The following is a 7,123-nucleotide window of genomic DNA, read 5'->3' as shown; positions in this document are numbered from 1 at the left end:
CCAACTTATTTTCAAGAACTTTTAATTGGAGTTTTGTAAAACCTTGAATTTGTAGTAGCTACTAGAAGAAACTTGTTGTCATTAGCTTTTTAAACATATTTAATTAAGCTTTATTATGTTATTACTTTAACATAGGGATGGGATGTGTAGTTCTATTAATACTCGTTAAACTTAGCTTAACTGTAGACCTAAGTTAAAGTTATCCCTAGTTTTTAATCAAAATTACGTAGTTGAAGTGAGCCATTGACAGATCAAACCGATGTAAATTGCTGATTTATGTCGCAAATGCAGACTTTTTCCATCTCAAACTGATAGGATGCCTTATTGTCAGCTGTAGCATCTTAAATGTCACGTCAACTATCTCGGTAACTATTATAAGGTAGAAAAATAATTAAAATGTAAAGTATATTCTTCACCAGTCAACTCAACCTTTCTCGTTTACTTTGCACAAGATGTTCTTGTTGCAAAGTATGTTCTTGTTGTTGTTCTATGTTACTTATTTTACATAAAAAGGTTTAAAGAAAGTGTGTTGTTTTATTTACAAGTCCAATTTCATTTTCAGTTAACATTTTTTTAAACTGTTCACACTGGTTTCTTCATCACACAGGTAAGACAGTTATCATACTATACAATTACTTATAAAAAGAAACTTTATCTATAAAGCTCACTAATAATAACCAATGGTTACGGGATAGATTTCCTTCATCGCATATATATTAAGGCTTATATACTATCTGCTTTTGGTTAAAGTATATTTTAACGGTAGGCCTATTGTAATTGATGCTGGTGAGTGTATCTAATTAAACCTTTTTTAATTGTAGTGCGAGAATTTCAACCTCCAAACTGGACTGTGCAACATAAACTGAAAACCCCCTCAAAAGGTAATATTCTCTTATTTATTAAAAATAGGTTTTTACTTCCTTCCTTAAGAAATTTCTGAACCCCCCTCCTCTAACTTAATTAATAATATTTGATCCAACCAGTTACAACTGAACACCATCCTGAACAACTCTTTCTGTTGCATGTTGACAGATGTGAGACGTGAATATAAAATCAAATGTTAGGATGTAGATGTCTGCAAGGTGCGGAGGAAGCAGTCGTGAACATTTGCAGATTGTAAGCCAGCCGGCTCTAATTCACCAGTTTCATTTGAGGGAATGACTAAAGTGGGGGGAAGAATTTTACATGCGGAACATGTGACAATACAAGAGATTTTAGAATTGACCCAGAAGGCCCCTGTGAAACTATCGACAACTTCAAACTGTGCGTATTAACCATGCCGATCAGCAAGCAAAGTTTCATCAATTTTAATTTCTGCCTCAATGGAACTAATGTACACTTGCTGCTGGCATTGTTGAGCAAATATGTATCACCTAAAAACTCCCTTGCATTTTCAACCCCTAAGCATTTCTGCATAAAGATCCATCCACTGGCAATGCATTTCAGTAAGGGTCAACCCCATTCCATTGAAACTTAATCACAGATCATCTCACTCTATTCTACTCTAATCCTTCGGTTAGGTTAAAATACACCTTCACTTAATATTTTAACCATCATCATATATTTATGTTATCATCAACTGCGGGTTCCCATCTAAATTGATTATTATTGCGATTCACATTTGGCAAGATCAGTGATTTTCTCTTACATTGTTTTCGGCAACAAGACTAATCGTCGGCTCGTCGTCTATGGGTCGGCACTGATTATAATAGGGTCTAAGATTTGAATTAGCTTATCCTCAATTAATTGTCAGTCACTGTAGGCACTGTAGGCATTGCCTGTTGTAGATTCATGAGAAGTTTTCAAACTGTTAACATCCACCGGTACGAAAAGCCAATTAAACAGCTGTGGCACACAGGGGTTTCCTCTTTAAGCTACCATTCTGATGTTTTAGCTCAGATATTGTGTTTCAGATAAAGCTGTGGTCAATCCTCATTGGCTAGAAGGATCAAAAGAGCCTGTACAACAAGATGGTAAGTGGCCATAAACATTGATATTACTAAGTCAAATATCCATTTCAGTAGGTACTGTACTCTATTAGACAGATCATTTTTTGAATTTGTAACTTTCAATTTAGCTTAATATGTGTAGGCCAACTAAACTTGTATAATAAGTTTGATCCAGATCTTGGACATTTATTTAAAATTATTAATATTTTAGAGAATTAATAATCTTATTATAGCTTGTGACATGTAAGCTGGCTTTGGGCCCAGCGTGGGTAGTGTAGGTAGGGTAGGGAGGGTGGAGGAATGGAAAAGACCAGACTACAGACACATCCGCTGACTCATGGGGTTGACTCCCCATGTTTCATGTACTTGAGTGCCTTCATGTGGATCACAAGGACAGTAGACGCATCCCGCACGATGGCAAATAATGTTTTTGGAATAGATGCTAGTAGCAATCAGTCAAGTGCCAGCTTACTGTCACGAGCTATACATTTAATAATAACAAAAACAGTCTTTAAATAAACCCAGTAATTTTTGGCTGAAAGTAATACTTGCCCAGAGCTTTTAAAAAATTCAAACAATCCTGTTAGCTTTAAATCTTATTTTTTCATCACACACATTTATATTTTAATTCCAGTGGTATTTTGCAATTACAAAATAACAAATTACAAATATCCAATCACAGGCTTGAATTAGTTGGTGACATTTATATTTATTAATAAATATAATTTTGACCAGCAGCCCTTGCACTGGTGAAAAAGCCTTCACCAGCCACAGAGGAGAAGAAGCCACATATCAAGAGACCCATGAATGCATTCATAGTCTGGGCCAAGGGCGAGAGACAGAAGATTCTTAAGGCTAACCCCAACATGCACAACTCTGTCATATCCAAAATTCTTGGTGAGTTAAGTTTGACCACACTTATTCACAGTTTTATTGAACAGAAAAATATATATATATTTATAAACAGCAAACAGAAACAATCGAACAGAATCAGCAGCGTTATTGAAACTAGTGGCCCACTACCTTAATTTTGTTTTTCTCCCCCTGTAGCTTACAACAGTTGTATATAGAAATCATTTGTAACAGCCACTATCTTAGAGGTAGAGGTCCGTTAGTTACTACAAATGCCCAATGTAGCTAAACAAGCTAGCCGAAGATGATAATATCACAAGTTCATTATCAATGACACTAGGCTCAAACTGGACCACTTTTGGCCAAACTATGTAGCCTATTAGTTTGCTATAAAACTATGACAAGAAACTTGTTTGTCAAACATTTGCCCAGTATGAATTAGGCTGTTTACTATTCCATCTCTCGTAACATATTTTCACTGTAATTTAATGATCTTGAACTTAAACATAATTTGTACGCACCGCGATGTATGCAGACGTACTGAATGTAATGACTTATGTAATAAATGTTGTGTAATGAACTTGGTTGATGGAGCTGAAATATAAGACTGCGCATGGAGTAAAACACTGTTTATTGAAAAATTATGATAATGCTACTGTATAAATGATAATGAATAAATGAGAATATGTAACTTTTAACTTGATTGTTATATGTGACAAATAATTTATTTGAAATACATGAAAATGACAATCAACACAACCGAACGTTACTTACTGACCTGTGCCACTTGCATCCCCGAAGCTTGCTTGGCCCGAAGCACCATGTCAACTGGGTGCCATGAGGGCTGATGATTTTGTTTTAAGGCTGTTGACAGCGACATCTCTGAGTTATTTGAGGATGGTGTTGTACTGGTGCCTAGAGAATTAGTGAAATGTGTCTTAAGTTCTACAGTAGGCCATGCCATGCTAGATTGTGGCTCATATACATGCAGCAAAGTATTATGCTTATAATCACACTTCTTACACCCTGAAGATCTGCATTGTTCGATCTTATGTCCCTGGCTTGGACAGTTGTGACATAGTCTTGAATTTGAAAGTAGTTTAAGTTTGTCATCATGTGTAGAGTTTAGCAGTTTATTACAACGGTAAATTGCAAGATTACTGTTGCAAAGTTTGCAAGTTTGCGTCTGAAATTCGTGAGACTTGGGTTTGAAAGATTGGTTTTACCAGTTGGAGTGATTTGAATGTTTCTGTGTAATTTGTGTTTGTTGGAAGAAATGTTCTCAAGGATTTGACAGCTCTTCTCTAGAAAGTCTGCTCTCTGGGCTCAGTTGATAGCTCCCATTCGCGTTGTAATAAAGGGTGGAGTTTGGGAATGATTATGTGTATGAGCATATTTACAAGTGCTCGTTGGTTAATTTAGACATTTCAGTGCCCAAAGATGTGTGTGGAGACTATTGATAAGTTGCTTAAGTTTTTGAGGTTCGTGCTTGTGAATTTGTGGAAGGTTTAAAATTGATTTTACATGATTTTGTACGATGATTCTTTCGTTTTGGTACTGATGCTTCAGTAGCGATAATGCTGTTCCATAATTATGTGCAGTCAAATCCAAATTGTCTAATGTTTTGCATCACCTGTCAAGGAAGCCTTGAGGTATTGCAGGCGTTGTACATCGGTTAGGGCGTCATTGTTGACAATTAACGAAGAAAAAGTGTCATAGAAGGACGTCCATTCTTCATACTTTCCCGAAAATGTCGGGAGGTTTATTGTTGGGAGCTTGACTGGAATTTGATTGTTGATAGATGGTGAAATTGACTGTTGCGGAGTTGTGTTACTATTGTTCTGTTGTAGGTGTTGTTTTACCTTAGATATTACGTCAAAATACTGAATTTCAAACTCATCTCTTTCCGCTGAATGATCTGACGTGTCATCTATGATTTCTATTTGTTCTTGTACTGTTTCAAATTCACTAAGGATGTTGTTTAATTTATCATATCTTAATTCAATTTCTGTTAGGTTTTGTTTGTTTACTGGGTTTTGAAAGAATGTGATGAACCGTGTTAATTTTTCCTTTATCTGACCGCTATTGTTGGTTAAAACTTTAAGTTCTGTTTCCATGTTCTGAATATAGTAAATACTGAATATGGTTGAATGCGTGAGAGGCTTAAAGGTTAGGTTAAGAAAAATGTTGTTTTGGAAGTACATAAATAGTAGGAGTTGACAATACCATCCATGGATGTAGACTTTGAGAGGGAGGTTATGTTTTGACACCTCGGTCACTTACCCTTGTCAGCTGTTGTGTCGCGTCCTGTCGGCTGCGCTCGAGACGGCAGGAGTTGGTGAATGACGATTTTGCTCGAGTAGTGTCGGCTGCAGTCGCTATGGCTCGGCTCCGTCCAGGGTTGATGCAGGGCGAAGGGGTTGTCCTTGAGGGGGTTGATTGACAGGCAGTAAACTGGCAGCTTTCTCCTCGTCGAGGTGTCCAATTTCAGCTCAAAAATTGTCACTAAATCTTTGCTATAGATGAACTGTATTCCACTTAACGAGTAATCCGGCTCGAAGGACCAAAAACTGTACGCACTGCGATGTACGCAGACGCACTGAATGTAATGACTTATGTAAATGTCATGTAATGAACTTGGTTGATGGAGCTGAAATATAAAACTGCTCCTGAAGTAAAACACTGTTTATTGAAAAATGATGATAATGCTACAGTATTAATTGTAATGAATAAATGAGAATATGTAACTTGAAACTTGTAATTTATACTTGATTGTAATATGTGACAAATAATTAAATTTAAATAAATGAAAATGACAATGGACATGACCGAAGGTTGGTGGCTTACTGACCTGTGCCACTTGCACCCCCGAAGCCCAGGGGTGGGCACAACACTTGCCGTTTTGGTGCGAACATAATTCATGATAGTTTTCAAGTTCCTTCACTTCATAAAATTTATCCTAGAAACAATGTTACCATTGTCTGGATTGCAACTGTCTTAAAATGTATTAAATATACTCAGCAGCAACAAAACATAAAGCACAACCGCCTGTGTCGATGTTTTAGAAGAACTACCTCAGTCAGTGACAGAACGGTATATAAATCATTTGCCGAGCTTAGGAAGAAGTTTGATGATGTGATTACGCCAATTAAGACTAGTAAAGTTAACTTCGCCTTGGTTAGAAACTATGATGAACCATTTTATGAAGACTAGAGGTCGGCCAGTGGTCGAAAACTCGACCAAAAGTATTGAATGTACAGACTTCTCTATTTTCACCCCACGTTGTAAATAAAACATGAGGGTGATTGAAATTTCTTCTATTTGTTTTGACTTTTTGTTTATATTTCGTTGTTATTTCGTCACCAGCTTGGCAACCCATATGGTCTGTGTTAATTTTTTTAAATTTTTAATTCATTTTTGGGCTTATATTTGAGCCTATTTTAATTTATAAAGGGATTCTGCACACCTAATAGCTTTCCAACAGTAGGCGTAGATTTCCCCTAAGATGCACACAAACTGAGAAAAAATGTTTTAAAGAAACATGCTTGCCTATTAATATAAAGATTTTGTGAAAATTATAGTACGGTACAGTAAAACTCCAACAATCCATTCACCAACTATTTGACTATTCACCAACTATTCACAACTATTCACTATTCACAACAACAACTATTTCACAACTATTCACCAACTACCGCTCAATGTACTTACGCCACTGGTTGTGTGCGATTGTGGTGAATGCGTGTATTTTCTTAGCAAAATCTTTGTACATGTAACCTGCCATGGCGATACTAATATATTGGCTTAACTATACCTAATTTGTATAAACCTCGAATTTCAGTAAAACTCCAACTATTCAAATTTTCTATCATCTGAATGTGGTACGGTACGAATTATTTCAGATACTTGGAGTTATCCTTGTAGTACTCATTGTATTCCAAGTTGTTCTCCTACATATCCATGGATTGAGCATTCTATTTAATTTTCACAAATTTTGAATATTTGAAAATCTGTTTACAATTAGTTAATCTTAATTTTTTCTTCTAATATTTCTACTTAGTTAATTTATTTTAGTCTGGTCCTGAGAAGTGTTTACATCACTGTTGCTCCCCACTACTATGCTAAGCCAGCACCTTGCCAACTGTTATAAGTGTACCTGTGTACTGAATAACATATGTTATACCCCCAGGTGCTAGATGGAAAGAGATGTCTGACTATGAGAAGCAACCGTTTTATGAGGAACAGAAAAGATTGATGAGAGTTCACATGGAACAGCATCCGGACTACAGGTACAGACCTCGACACAAACGTTCTCACATCAG

At 36.3% G+C, this 7,123-nt stretch overlaps 1 long non-coding RNA gene across 1 annotated transcript; it reads left to right on the top strand.

Moving 5' to 3' along the window:
• Positions 1-358: 358 nt before the first annotated feature.
• Positions 359-7,123, top strand: LOC128987772 (uncharacterized). The gene is made up of 4 exons (XR_008490280.1): positions 359-881; positions 1,914-1,973; positions 2,688-2,846; positions 6,991-7,123. It is a non-coding gene; the product is annotated as an uncharacterized LOC128987772 (long non-coding RNA).

The sequence above is a fragment of the Macrosteles quadrilineatus genome, unplaced genomic scaffold, assembly GCF_028750875.1.
Source record: "Macrosteles quadrilineatus isolate MER2022 unplaced genomic scaffold, UCM_ALF_1.0 Scaffold_2__2_contigs__length_208266976, whole genome shotgun sequence".
In the NCBI taxonomy this organism is placed as follows: domain Eukaryota; kingdom Metazoa; phylum Arthropoda; class Insecta; order Hemiptera; family Cicadellidae; genus Macrosteles; species Macrosteles quadrilineatus.
Note: the sequence above shows the minus strand (reverse complement) of the source record. Positions and strands in the feature narration are given on the sequence as shown.